The sequence below is a fragment of the Sparus aurata genome, chromosome 16, assembly GCF_900880675.1.
Source record: "Sparus aurata chromosome 16, fSpaAur1.1, whole genome shotgun sequence".
Lineage (NCBI taxonomy): Eukaryota > Metazoa > Chordata > Actinopteri > Spariformes > Sparidae > Sparus > Sparus aurata.
The window spans coordinates 5,180,190-5,193,535 of record NC_044202.1 but is presented as its reverse complement, the minus strand read 5'-3'; the positions used below and the strand labels follow the sequence as shown (position 1 = coordinate 5,193,535).

Here is a 13,346-nt window from a genome sequence, read left to right as displayed (position 1 = left end):
TCATTTTCTTCTGTATAACCTTTAATGTGATACTGGTTTCAGGTAATTTAAAGTCTGATTTAAATGATATTTTACAGTTAACTGTCAGGTTGCTGGAGACATTTAAGTTCAGAGATTCCAACAAAGGACTTGTATTTTTGTATTTCATTGTAAATTGTTTGACATTTATTTCTATATGTTGTTAACAGGTTCCAGTGATAAAGTCCACCAGATTCCGCCAGAAATGCTCGTCAAACAAGGAGAAAGAGCCAAAATCAGCTGTTCACACAGCATTCAGGACTATAACCGCATCTTCTGGTACAAGCTGTCAAAGAACACACAGATGCAGCTTCTCGGATACATGAATTTAAATGATGAATATCCTGAAAAAGGAGTGAATGTGAAGATGGAAGGCAGCGCAAGCAAAGACAAGAACTGCACATTAACGACCGAAGAACTCACACTGAGCAGCAGTGCAGTTTACTTCTGTGCTGCTAGTCGACACAGTGCGACATATCACTGATCCTCTGTACAAAAACCTCAGTGTTACAGCCTCTCACACCTGTTATTAAACCATTCTAACCAATGTTGGTCTTCCCTCTCATCCAGATCAGATAAACGTGGAGATTCAGACATTCAGTGTGTCTGCAGCGGCTGCAAAATCAATGTTTTTTCTCAAGACATAAAGGATTAGTATGATGATTCCAATCGATTGCATGTTTTTATTGGTAACTCAGCATACATTCTCATGGAGATCCACATGTGGATTCAATTTTCTTTTCTTTAGAGATTAACTGCAGCTGCTTTGTTGACAAATGTGGACTTTTATATATCTTTCCAGTAGGTGGAGCCGAAGCCCCAGAAATTGTCTTCAGTTCTACACATGCACCTCTACGACATTTGGTGACTGGTACAGATTATAGAGGAGGGTGTTGATGAATAGTCAACAGTAAACAGAACCAGAACCATTCAGTGTTCAGTGTTCATTTAGAAGAGGAGGTCAACATGCCAGCGCTATTCTTTTTATCCTGGCTCATTGGTAATCACTGTATTCATTCAAGAACACCACTTCATCCATATTCTTTACACAGTTCATTCATTTTTCTGTATTTCCAGGTGTTTGTCTGGGTGTCGAAGTCCACCAAACTCCTCCAGCTCTCCTCAGGAGATCCGGAGACAAAGTCCAGATCGTGTGCAGCCATGAAAAGACCGACTTCTATCTCATGCAGTGGTACCAGAAATCCCCCGGAGACCGAGCTCTGAAACGCATCGGACACGTGTATTATGCCACCATTGACTATGAGGAGTCTTTCAGAGAACATTTTAACATCACTGGTGATATGAGTGGAACGACAGCGAAGAACGGCTCTCTGTTCATACACAACCTGAAGGCCCCTGAGCACAGTGCAGTGTATTACTGCGCAGCCAGTAATGCACAGTGACTGCAGATCCCCTCTCCTTAATACAAAAACTCTCAACCAACCTTTATCAACACTTCTGGTTTTGAATCAGAGCCTGAACAGGCCCCTCCCAGACAGCTGCTCTATGTGATGTCTGCTGTCACATATTCTCTCTTTCCTCTTCAAACCTCGGCCACACATAGATTGGACATGTTATCTGACAGCTTTTGAGTAACTTTTATTTTTATTTTGAGGCAGTGAAAATGATCTTTTTTCTCTTTTTCTGTTGCCTGTCAGGTAAAAAACCTTTAGCAACAATTAGCCCCTATGAATGTGAAAATTATTTCATTTCATTTCAAATCTGTATTTTCTTTCTCTGTCCAGGTGTTTGTCTGGGTGTCGACGTCCGTCAGTCTCCAGCTGATATTCATTACAAAACCTGGTGACAGAGTGCAGATTTTCTGCAGCCATGACAAAACAGACTTCAGGGTAATTTACTGGTACCAGCGGTCACCTGGAGACACAGCTATGAAACTCATTGGATATTTGAACTTCAAAGCTGTTACAATGGAAGATCCATATGAACAGTTCAGTATCGCTGGAGATTTGGGTGGAAATGAAGCAAAGAACATCTCACTCACGTTCCAAACATCTGGACGTGGGCACAGTGCGGTGTATTATTGTGCAGCCAGCAAAGAAAGCACAGTGATTGTTCTTCCTTTCTCTTCACACAAAAACTTCTCAAACCTTTATCAGCATTATGGTTTCTAATCAGAGCATGAACAGGCTCCTCCCAGCCAGCTGCTCGTGGTTTGATGTCATTATGTTTCCCGGCCTTTTAAACACTTCTCTTTCCTTTTCAAACATCAGTCAGTTCAGTAGAGGAAGTCAGTGTATTTATAAGGCTAATGGTGAGTCAGTTTGACCTGACTGGTGTGATATAAAGGACGTTTGAGGACTTTTTATGACAAAGTAAAAATGCTGTGTTTGGTCTTTTTCTGTTGCCTAGCAGGTAAACAGCTTCCTCTAATACAATAAGGTGCACTGAATGTGGAAATTGCTCAATTTTACATGAATGACTTCTTTATATTTTCTTTCTCTGTCCAGGTGTTTGTCTGGGTGTCGAGGTCCACCAAACTCCTCCAGCTCTCCTCGGGAGATCCGGAGACAAAGTCCAGATTGTCTGCAGCCACGAAAAGACCGACTTCTATCTCATGCAGTGGTACCAGAAATCCCCTGGAGACCGAGCTCTGAAACGCATCGGACACGTGTATCACAACAACAGAGAATACGAGGAGTCTTTTAAAGAACATTTTAACATCACTGGTGATATGAGTGGAACGACAGCGAAGAACGGCTCTCTGTTCATACACAACCTGAAGGCCCCTGAGCACAGTGCAGTGTATTACTGCGCAGCCAGTAATGCACAGTGACTGCAGATCCCCTCTCCTTAATACAAAAACTCTCAACCAACCTTTATCAACACTTCTGGTTTTGAATCAGAGCCTGAACAGGCCCCTCCCAGACAGCTGCTCTATGTGATGTCTGCTGTCACATATTCTCTCTTTCCTCTTCAAACCTCGGCTACACATAGATTGGACATGTTGTCTGAAAGCTTTTGAGTAACTTTTATTTTTGTTTTGAGGCAGTCAAAATGATCTTTTTTCTCTTTTTCTGTTGCCTGTCAGGTAAAAAAACCTTTAGCAACAATTAGCTCCTATGAATGTGAAAATTATTTCATTTAATTTCAAATCTGTATTTTCTTTCTCTGTCCAGGTGTTTGTCTGGGTGTCGACGTCCGTCAGTCTCCAGCTGATTTTATTACCAAACCTGGTGGCAGAGTGCAGATTTTCTGCAGCCATGATGAAACAAACTTCAGGTTAATTTCCTGGTACCAGCGGTCACCTGGAGACACAGCTATGAAACTCATTGGATGTTTGTACTTCAAAGATGCCACAATGGAAAATTTCATATGAACAGTTCAGTATCGCTGGAGATTTGGGTGGAAATGAAGCAAAGAACGTCTCACTCACGTTCCAAACATCTGGACGTGAGCACAGTGCGGTGTATTATTGTGCAGCCCGCAAAGAAAGCACAGTGACTGTTCTTCCTTTCTCTTCACATGAAAACTTCTCACACCTTTATCAACATTTATGGTTTTTAATCAGAGCGTGAACAGGCTCCTCCCAGCCAGCTGCTCGTGGTTTGATGTCATTATGTTTCCCGGCCTTTTAAACACTTCCCTTTCCTTTTCAAACATCAGTCAATTCAGTAGAGAAGTCAGTTTATTTATAAGGCTAATGGTGAGTCAGTATGATCTGACTGGTGTGATATAAAGGACGTTTGAGGACTTTTTATGACAAAGTAAAAATGCTGTGTTTGCTCTTTTTCTGTTGCCTAGCAGGTAAACAGCTTCCTCTAGTACAATAAGCTGCGCTGAATGTAGAAATTGCTCAATTTTATATGAATGACTTTTTATATTTTCTTTCTCTGTCCAGGTGTTTGTCTGGGTGTCGAGGTCCACCAAACTCCTCCAGCTCTCCTCGGGAGACCCGGAGACAAAGTCCAGATCGTCTGCAGCCATGAAAAGACCGACTTCTATCTCATGCAGTGGTACCAGAAATCCCCTGGAGACCGAGCTCTGAAACGCATCGGACACGTGCTTCACAACAACAGAGAATATGAGGAGTCTTTCAAAGAACATTTTAACATCACTGGTGATATGAGTGGATCGAGAGCGAAGAACGGCTCTCTGTTAATATACAACCTGAAGGCCCCTGAGCACAGTGCAGTGTATTACTGTGCAGCCAGTAATGCACAGTGACTGCAGATCCCCTCTCCTTAATACAAAAACTCTCAACCAACCTTTATCAACATTTATGGTTTTGAATCAGAGCCTGAACAGGCCCCTCCCAGACAGCTGCTCTATGTGATGTCTGCTGTCTCATATTCTCTCTTTCCTCTTCAAACCTCGGCCACACATAGATTGGACATGTTATCTGAAAGCTTATGAGTAACTTTTATTTTTGTTTTGAGGCAGTCAAAATGATCTTTTTTCTCTTTTTCTGTTGCCTGTCAGGTAAAAAAACCTTTAGCAACAATTAGCTCCTATGAATGTGAAAATTATTTCATTTAATTTCAAATCTGTATTTTCTTTCTCTGTCCAGGTGTTTGTCTGGGTGTCGACGTCCGTCAGTCTCCAGCTGATTTTATCACAAAACCTGGTGACAGAGTGCAGATTTTCTGCAGCCATGATGAAACAGACTTCAGGTACATTTACTGGTACCAGCGGTCACCTGGAGACACAGCTATGAAACTCATTGGTTTTTTGTACTACAAAAGCTGCCTACAATGGAAAATCTATATGAACAGTTCAATATCGCTGGAGATTTGGGTGGAAATGAAGCAAAGAACGTCTCACTCACGTTCCAAACATCTGGACGTGAGCACAGTGCGGTGTATTATTGTGCTGCCAGCAAATAAGGCACAGTGACTGTTCTTCCTTTCTCTTCACACAAAAACTTCTCACACCTTTATCAGCATTCATGGCTTCTAATCAGAGCGTGAACAGGCTCCTCCCAGCCAGCTGCTCGTGGTTTGATGTCATTGTGTTCGCCGGCTTATTACACCCTTTGCTTTCCTTTTCAAACATCAGTCAGTTCAGTAGAGAAGTCAGTTTATTTTTGGTGTGATCTCTTGTGTGATCCGTCTTATATCCCTAAAAACTCTGGCTGGCGTTTCATGAAGGACTTTTTATGTTGAGGGTGTCAAAATGATCCGCTGTGTCTTTTTCTGTTGCCTGGCAGGTAAACAGCTTCCTCAAATACGTAAGCTGCTCTGAATGTGGAAATTGTTTCACTTTGAATGAATGACTTCTTTATTTCTGTCTCTGTTCAGGTGTTTGTCTGGGTGTCGAGGTCCACCAAACTCCTCCAGCTCTCCTCGGGAGACCCGGAGACAAAGTCCAGATCGTCTGCAGCCATGAAAAGGCCGACTTCTATCTCATGCAGTGGTACCAGAAATCCCCTGGAGACCGAGCTCTTAAACGCATCGGACACGTGTATTCCAACAACAGAGAATATGAGGAGTCTTTTAAAGAACATTTTAACATCACTGGTGATATGAGTGGAACGAGAGCGAAGAACGGTTCTCTGTTCATACACAACCTGAAGGCCCCTGAGCACAGTGCAGTGTATTACTGCGCAGCCAGTAATGCACAGTGACTGCAGATCCCCTCTCCTTAATACAAAAACTCTCAACCAACTTTTATCAACACTTCTGGTTTTGAATCAGAGCCTGAACAGGCCCCTCCCAGACAGCTGCTCTATGTGATGTCTGCTGTCTCATATTCTCTCTTTCCTCTTCAAACCTCGGCCACACATAGATTGGACATGTTATCTGAAAGCTTTTGAGTAACTTTTATTTTTGTTTTGAGGCAGTCAAAATGATCTTTTTTCTCTTTTTCTGTTGCCTGTTAGGTAAAAATCTTTTAGCAACAGTTAACTCCTATGAATGTGAAAATTATTTCATTTCAAATCTGTATTTTCTTTCTCTGTCCAGGTGTTTGTCTGGGTGTCGACGTCCGTCAGTCTCCAGCTGATTTTATTACAAAACCTGGTGACAGAGTGCAGATTTTCTGCAGCCATGATGAAACAAACTTCAGGTTAATTAACTGGTACCAGCGATCACCTGGAGACACAGCTATGAAACTCATTGGATATTTGTACTTCAAAGCTGCCACAATGGAAAATTCATATGAACAGTTCAACATCATTGGAGATTTGGGTGGAAATGAAGCAAAGAACGTCTCACTCACGTTCCAAACATCTGGACGTGAGCACAGTGCAGTGTATTATTGTGCAGCCAGCAAAGAAAGCACAGTGACTGTTCTTCCTTTCTCTTCACAGGAAAACTTCTCAAAGCTTTATCAACATTTATGGTTTCTAATCAGAGCGTGAACAGGCTCCTCCCAGCCAGCTGCTCGTGGTTTGATGTCATTATGTTTCCCGGCCTTTTAAACACTTCCCTTTCCTTTTCAAACATCAGTCAATTCAGTAGAGAAGTCAGTTTATTTATAAGGCTAATGGTGAGTCAGTTTGAACTGACTGGTGTGATATAAAGGACGTTTGAGGACTTTTTATGACAAAGTAAAAATGCTGTGTTTGCTCTTTTTCTGTTGCCTAGCAGGTAAACAGCTTCCTCTAATACAATAAGCTGCGCTGAATGTAGAAATTGCTCAATTTTACATGAATGACTTTTTATATTTTCTTTCTCTGTCCAGGTGTTTGTCTGGGTGTCGAGGTCCACCAAACTCCTCCAGCTCTCCTCGGGAGACCCGGAGACAAAGTCCAGATCGTCTGCAGCCACGAAAAGGACCGACTTCTATCTCATGCAGTGGTACCAGAAATCCCCTGGAGACCGAGCTCTGAACGCATCGGACACGTGCTTCACAATGACAGAGAATATGAGGAGTCTTTCAAAGAACATTTTAACATCACTGGTGATATGAGTGGAACGAGAGCGAAGAACGGCTCTCTGTTCATACACAACCTGAAGGCCCCTGAGCACAGTGCAGTGTATTACTGCGCAGCCAGTGATGCACAGTGACTGCAGATCCCCTCTCCTTAATACAAAAACTCTCAACCAACCTTTATCAACATTTATGGTTTTGAATCAGAGCCTGAACAGGCCCCTCCCAGACAGCTGCTCTATGTGATGTCTGCTGTCTCATATTCTCTCTTTCCTCTTCAAACCTTGGCCACACATAGATTGGACATGTTATCTGAAAGCTTTTGAGTAACTTTTATTTTTGTTTTGAGGCAGTCAAAATGATCTTTTTTCTCTTTTTCTGTTGCCTGTCAGGTAAAAAACTTTTAGCAACCGTTAGCTCCTATGAATGTGAAAATTATTTCATGTCATTTCAAATCTGTATTTTCTTTCTCTGTCCAGGTGTTTGTCTGGGTGTCAACGTCCGTCAGTCTCCAGCTGATTTTATCACAAAACCTGGTGACAGAGTGCAGATTTTCTGCAGCCATGACAAAACAGACTTCAGGGTAATTTACTGGTACCAGCGGTCACCTGGAGACACAGCTATGAAACTCATTGGATACTTGAACTACAAAGCTGCCACAATGGAAAATCTATATGAACAGTTCAGTATCACTGGAGATTTGGGTGGAAATGAAGCAAAGAACGTCTCACTCACGTTCCAAACATCTTGACGTGAGCACAGTGCGGTGTATTATTGTGCAGCCAGCAAAGAAAGCACAGTGACTGTTCTTCCTTTCTCTTCACACAAAAACTTCTCAAACCTTTATCAACATTTATGGTTTCTGATCAGAGCATGAACAGGCTCCTCCCAGCCAGCTGCTCGTGGTTTGATGTCATTATGTTTCCCGGCCTTTTAAACACTTCCCTTTCCTTTTCAAACATCAGTCAGTTCAGTAGAGAAGTCAGTTTATTTATAAGGCTAATGGTGAGTCAGTTTGAACTGACTGGTGTGATATAAAGGACGTTTGAGGACTTTTTATGATAAAGTAAAAATGCTGTGTTTGCTCTTTTTCTGTTGCCTAGCAGGTAAACAGCTTCCTCTAATACAATAAGGTGCACTGAATGTGGAAATTGCTCAATTTTACATGAATGACTTTTTATATTTTCTTTCTCTGTCCAGGTGTTTGTCTGGGTGTCGAGGTCCACCAAACTCCTCCAGCTCTCCTCGGGAGACCCGGAGACAAAGTCCAGATCGTCTGCAGCCACGAAAAGACCGACTTCTATCTCATGCAGTGGTACCAGAAATCCCCTGGAGACCGAGCTCTGAAACGCATCGGACACGTGCTTCACAATGATAGAGAATATGAGGAGTCTTTCAAAGAACATTTTAACATCACTGGTGATATGAGTGGAACGACAGCGAAGAACGGTTCTCTGTTCATACACAACCTGAAGGCCCCTGAGCACAGTGCAGTGTATTACTGCGCAGCCAGTGATGCACAGTGACTGCAGATCCCCTCTCCTTAATACAAAAACTCTCAACCAACCTTTATCAACATTTATGGTTTTGAATCAGAGCCTGAACAGGCCCCTCCCAGACAGCTGCTCTATGTGATGTCTGCTGTCACATATTCTCTCTTTCCTCTTCAAACCTCGGCCACACATAGATTGGACATGTTGTCTGAAAGCTTTTGAGTAACTTTTATTTTTATTTTGAGGCAGTCAAAATGATCTTTTTTCTCTTTTTCTGTTGCCTGTCAGGTAAAAAACCTTTAGCAACAATTAGCTCCTATGAATGTGAAAATTATTTCGTTTCATTTCAAATCTGTATTTTCTTTCTCTGTCCAGGTGTTTGTCTGGGTGTCGACGTCCGTCAGTCTCCAGCTGATTTTATCACAAAACCTGGTGACAGAGTGCAGATTTTCTGCAGCCATGACAAAACAGACTTCAGGGTAATTTACTGGTACCAGCGATCACCTGGAGACACAGCTATGAAACTCATTGGATATTTGAACTTCAAAGCTGTTACAATGGAAGATCCATATGAACAGTTCAGTATCGCTGGAGATTTGGGTGGAAATGAAGCAAAGAATGTCTCACTCACGTTCCAAACATCTGGACGTGAGCACAGTGCGGTGTATTATTGTGCAGCCAGCAAAGAAAGCACAGTGACTGTTCTTCCTTTCTCTTCACACAAAAACTTCTCAAACCTTTATCAGCATTCATGGCTTCTAATCAGAGCGTGAACAGGCTCCTCCCAGCCAGCTGCTCGTGGTTTGATGTCATTATGTTTCCCGGCCTTTTAAACACTTCTCTTTCCTTTTCAAACATCAGTCAATTCAGTAGAGGAGTCAGTTTATTCATAAGACTAATGGTGAGTCAGTTTGAACTGACTGGTGTGATATAAAGGACGTTTGAGGACTTTTTATGACAAAGTAAAAATGCTGTGTTTGCTCTTTTTCTGTTGCCTAGCAGGTAAACAGCTTCCTCTTGTACAATAAGCTGCGCTGAATGTAGAAATTGCTCAATTTTATATGAATGACTTTTTATATTTTCTTTCTCTGTCCAGGTGTTTGTCTGGGTGTCGAGGTCCACCAAACTCCTCCAGCTCTCCTCGGGAGACCCGGAGACAAAGTCCAGATCGTCTGCAGCCATGAAAAGGCCGACTTCTATCTCATGCAGTGGTACCAGAAATCCCCTGGAGACCGAGCTCTTAAACGCATCGGACACGTGTATTCCAACAACAGAGAATATGAGGAGTCTTTTAAAGAACATTTTAACATCACTGGTGATATGAGTGGAACGAGAGCGAAGAACGGTTCTCTGTTCATACACAACCTGAAGGCCCCTGAGCACAGTGCAGTGTATTACTGCGCAGCCAGTAATGCACAGTGACTGCAGATCCCCTCTCCTTAATACAAAAACTCTCAACCAACTTTTATCAACACTTCTGGTTTTGAATCAGAGCCTGAACAGGCCCCCTCCCAGACAGCTGCTCTATGTGATGTCTGCTGTCTACATATTCTCTCTTTCCTCTTCAAACCTCGGCCACACATAGATTGGACATGTTATCTGAAAGCTTTTGAGTAACTTTTATTTTTGTTTTGAGGCAGTCAAAATGATCTTTTTTCTCTTTTTCTGTTGCCTGTTAGGTAAAAATCTTTTAGCAACAGTTAGACTCCTATGAATGTGAAAATTATTTCATATTTCAAATCTGTATTTTCTTTCTCTGTCCAGGTGTTTGTCTGGGTGTCGACGTCCGTCAGTCTCCAGCTGATTTCATTACAAAACCTGGTGACAGAGTGCAGATTTTCTGCAGCCATGATGAAACAGACTTCAGGTTAATTAACTGGTACCAGCGGATCACCTGGAGACACAGCTATGAAACTCATTGGATATTTGTACTTCAAAGCTGTCCACAATGGAAAATTCATATGAACAGTTCAACATCATTGGAGATTTGGGTGGAAATGAAGCAAAGAACGTCTCACTCACGTTCCAAACATCTGGACGTGAGCACAGTGCAGTGTATTATTGTGCAGCCAGCAAAGAAAGCACAGTGACTGTTCTTCCTTTCTCTTCACAGGAAAACTTCTCAAAGCTTTATCAACATTTATGGTTTCTAATCAGAGCGTGAACAGGCTCCTCCCAGCCAGCTGCTCGTGGTTTGATGTCATTATGTTTCCCGGCCTTTTAAACACTTCCCTTTCCTTTCAAACATCAGTCAGTTCAGTAGAGAAGTCAGTGTATTTATAAGGCTAATGGTGAGTCAGTTTGACCTGACTGGTGTGATATAAAGGACGTTTGAGGACTTTTTATGACAAAGTAAAAATGCTGTGTTTGGCTCTTTTTCTGTTGCCTAGCAGGTAAACAGCTTCCTCTAATACAATAAGGCTGCAGCTGAATGTAGGAAATTGCTCAATTTTACATGAATGACTTCTTTATATTTTCTTTCTCTGTCCAGGTGTTTGTCTGGGTGTCGAGGTCCACCAAACTCCTCCAGCTCTCCTCGGGAGACCCGGAGACAAAGTCCAGATCGTCTGCAGCCATGAAAAGGCCGACTTCTTTCTCATGCAGTGGTACCAGAAATCCCGTGGAGACCGAGCTCTGAAGCGCATCGGACACGTGCTTCACAACAACAGAGAATATGAGGAGTCTTTCAAAGAACATTTTGACATCACTGGTGATATGAGTGGAACGAGAGCGAAGAACGGCTCTCTGTTCATACACAACCTGAAGGCCCCTGAGCACAGTGCAGTGTATTACTGTGCAGCCAGTAATGCACAGTGACTGCAGATCCCCTCTCCTTAATACAAAAACTCTCAACCAACCTTTATCAACATTTATGGTTTTGAATCAGAGCCTGAACAGGCCCCTCCCAGACAGCTGCTCTATGTGATGTCTGCTGTCACATATTCTCTCTTTCCTCTTCAAACCTCGGCCACACATAGATTGGACATGTTATCTGAAAGCTTTTGAGTAACTTTTATTTTTGTTTTGAGGCAGTCAAAATGATCTTTTTTCTCTTTTTCTGTTGCCTGTCAGGTAAAAAAACCTTTAGCAACAATTAGCTCCTATGAATGTGAAAATTATTTCATTTAATTTCAAATCTGTATTTTCTTTCTCTGTCCAGGTGTTTGTCTGGGTGTCGACGTCCGTCAGTCTCCAGCTGATTTTATCACAAAACCTGGTGACAGAGTGCAGATTTTCTGCAGCCATGACAAAACAGACTTCAGGGTAATTTACTGGTACCAGCGGTCACCTGGAGACACAGCTATGAAACTCATTGGATACTTGAACTACAAAGCTGCCACAATGGAAAATCTATATGAACAGTTCAACATCACTGGAGATTTGGGTGGAAATGAAGCAAAGAATGTCTCACTCACGTTCCAAACATCTGGACGTGAGCACAGTGCGGTGTATTATTGTGCAGCCAGCAAAGAAAGCACAGTGACTGTTCTTCCTTTCTCTTCACACAAAAACTTCTCAAACCTTTATCAACATTTATGGTTTCTGATCAGAGCATGAACAGGCTCCTCCCAGCCAGCTGCTCGTGGTTTGATGTCATTATGTTTCCCGGCCTTTTAAACACTTCCCTTTCCTTTTCAAACATCAGTCAGTTCAGTAGAGAAGTCAGTTTATTTATAAGGCTAATGGTGAGTCAGTTTGAACTGACTGGTGTGATATAAAGGACGTTTGAGGACTTTTTATGATAAAGTAAAAATGCTGTGTTTGCTCTTTTTCTGTTGCCTAGCAGGTAAACAGCTTCCTCTAGTACAATAAGCTGCGCTGAATGTAGAAATTGCTCAGTTTTACATGAATGACTTTTTATATTTTCTTTCTCTGCCCAGGTGTTTGTCTGGGTGTCGACGTTCACCAAACTCCTCCAGCTCTCCTCGGGAGACCTGGAGACAAAGTCCAGATCGTCTGCAGCCATGAAAAGACCGACTTCTTTCTCATGCAGTGGTACCAGAAATCCGCTGGAGACCGAGCTCTGAAACGCATCGGACACGTGTATTACGACAACAGAGAATATGAGGAGCCTTTCAAAAAACATTTTAACATCACTGGTGATATGAGTGGAACGACAGCGAAGAACGGCTCTCTGTTCATACACAACCTGAAGGCCCCTGAGCACAGTGCAGTGTATTACTGTGCAGCCAGTAATGCACAGTGACTGCAGATCCCCTCTCCTTAATACAAAAACTCTCAACCAACTTTTATCAACACTTCTGGTTTTGAATCAGAGCCTGAACAGGCCCCTCCCAGACAGCTGCTCTATGTGATGTCTGCTGTCTCATATTCTCTCTTTCCTCTTCAAACCTCGGCCACACATAGATTGGACATGTTGTCTGAAAGCTTTTGAGTAACTTTTATTTTTGTTTTGAGGCAGTCAAAATGATCTTTTTTCTCTTTTTCTGTTGGCTGTCAGGTAAAAAACCTTTAACAACAATTAGCTCCTATGAATGTGAAAATTATTTCATTTAATTTCAAATCTGTATTTTCTTTCTCTGTCCAGGTGTTTGTCTGGGTGTCGACGTCCGTCAGTCTCCAGCTGATTTTATCACAAAACCTGGTGACAGAGTGCAGATTTTCTGCAGCCATGACAAAACAGACTTCAGGTACATTTACTGGTACCAGCGGTCACCTGGAGACACAGCTATGAAACTCATTGGTTTTTTGTACTACAAAACTGCCACAATGGAAAATCTATATGAACAGTTCAATATCACTGGAGATTTGGGTGGAAATGAAGCAAAGAACGTCTCACTTACGTTCCAAACATCTGGACGTGAGCACAGTGCGGTGTATTATTGTGCTGCCAGCAAATAAGGCACAGTGACTGTTCTTCCTTTCTCTTCACACAAAACTTCTCAAACCTTTGTCAGCATTCATGGCTTCTAATCAGAGCGTGAACAGGCTCCTCCCAGCCAGCTGCTCGTGGTTTGATGTCATTGTGTTCGCCGGCTTATT

General features: G+C 42.4%; 1 protein-coding gene across 1 annotated transcript in view; it reads left to right on the top strand.

Moving 5' to 3' along the window:
• The window catches only part of LOC115566089 (M1-specific T cell receptor beta chain), a gene marked incomplete in the record, with an annotated part of 384,816 nt that overhangs the window by 263,950 nt on the left and 107,520 nt on the right, over nt 1–13,346 (top strand).